The following is a 1,784-nucleotide window of genomic DNA, read 5'->3' on the forward strand; positions in this document are numbered from 1 at the left end:
AAGTGAAAATGCCTACTCGAGAATAGTTATTATGTTCCTAGTTGTCCATTAGTACATGGACATTTTAATAATTATATAATTAATGTTTGCTGGGTTGCCGTAAACATTACATTAATGTTAACTTACTTTCCATTAAATAAGTTAAACAAAAAGTTAACAACATTTGATCGCGAAATGGTAAACAGCGAGCCAAAAATACACAAACCGAACGTCCCTCTCAGACCAATTGTCAGTTCCATAAGATCCCCGACATACGACATCTCACGATTCCTAGCCCGCGAATTACAACCCCTGATAGGAAGGACGAAGTCACATATTACCAACTCGACGGACTTCATACGGAAAATCCAAAAAATCCGTCTACACCCTGAAGATATATTGGTAAGCTTCGACGTAGAGTCACTCTTCACAAATGTCCCAATAAAAGACACTGTAGATATTATAAAAACCTCTCATAAAGTCCCAAATAAAATCATCCCTTTAATAGAGCACTGTCTAACTACCACTTATTTCTCCTATAATGACCAATTCTATGAACAGACATCTGGAGCGGCCATGGGTTCACTATTCGATAAAACTATTTGATAAAACGGCAACTATTGCCGCAACAACATCATATTTCCCAAGGAAGCACAGAGAGGCCTTGGAAATGCAGAAACATCCAGACAATTTAAACAGAGACTCAGGCTATAATGTAAGCAAGATATGGAAGACTGCCCTCTCGACAGGCCAAAGAAGTATCCCTCCTAACAGCATCTACATAAAAGGGAGTCCGTCCCCCAGGGTAGCGGCTCAGTATCAGCGTACCCTTCGCTCTGATGAAGAATTGTTCGGAGATAAATAAACTCCGCCTTCTGCTGTCCCCTCACCTCACCACGCGCGGTCAAAATGCCGCTCGAGCGGCATTATTACTATTGCGTATATAATATGGTTCAACTCCAAACTTCACTAGAGTATCGCTTTTGTGACTCCATCTTGATATAATTTGCAACTTAAACTTGATATACCTCCCAGATCAAAAACTAATTGAGCTATACTAGTTGTTAGAAATATATATAAATTTATTATTAATAATTACATCGGTATATACGGAAAAGTTTCGACTTCACAGAGTCCTCAACAATCGCAACAGAATTCTTAAAAATTAATTAATTTTTTTTCCCTTTTTATATTATTTTTTTAATTTTTTTGATATATTGCGAAGAATATCACAAGTCAGCGTTTCGTCCCAGCCTCCACTACTAGACTCATCAGTAAGGTAACGTAGTGGAAGCCTACCTTATATACATTACATAAATATTGCGAAGAGTATTATTACGTCGACTCGCTATCAGATGTTTATTGTTATTCGCGAAATTCTCGAAATTGTTGAAATATACATATATTGCTTTATGTAGAGTCTTGATTTAATAATTTGCACCGGCGTCTAAGGTAGGCTTCCACTACGTTACCTTACTAATGAGTCTAGTAGTGGAGGTTGGGACGAAACGCCGACTTGTGATATTTTTCGCAATATACCAAAAAAATTAAAAAAATAATAAAAAAAAAAAAAATTAATTAATTTTTAAGAATTCGGTTGCGATTGTTAAGGATTCTGTGAAGTCGAAACTTTTCCGTATATACCGATGTAATTATTAATTAATAAATTTATATATATTTCTAACAACTAGTATAGCTCAATTAGTTTTTGACCTGGGAGGTATATTAAGTTTAATTTGAAATTTATTTGAGCGGATATCAATTTAATTTAATGTGTTGTACGCTGGTCTAACAACGCGTGGGAA

This window comes from Cyphomyrmex costatus, unplaced genomic scaffold (assembly GCF_001594065.2).
Source record: "Cyphomyrmex costatus isolate MS0001 unplaced genomic scaffold, Ccosl1.0 scaffold92, whole genome shotgun sequence".
Lineage (NCBI taxonomy): Eukaryota > Metazoa > Arthropoda > Insecta > Hymenoptera > Formicidae > Cyphomyrmex > Cyphomyrmex costatus.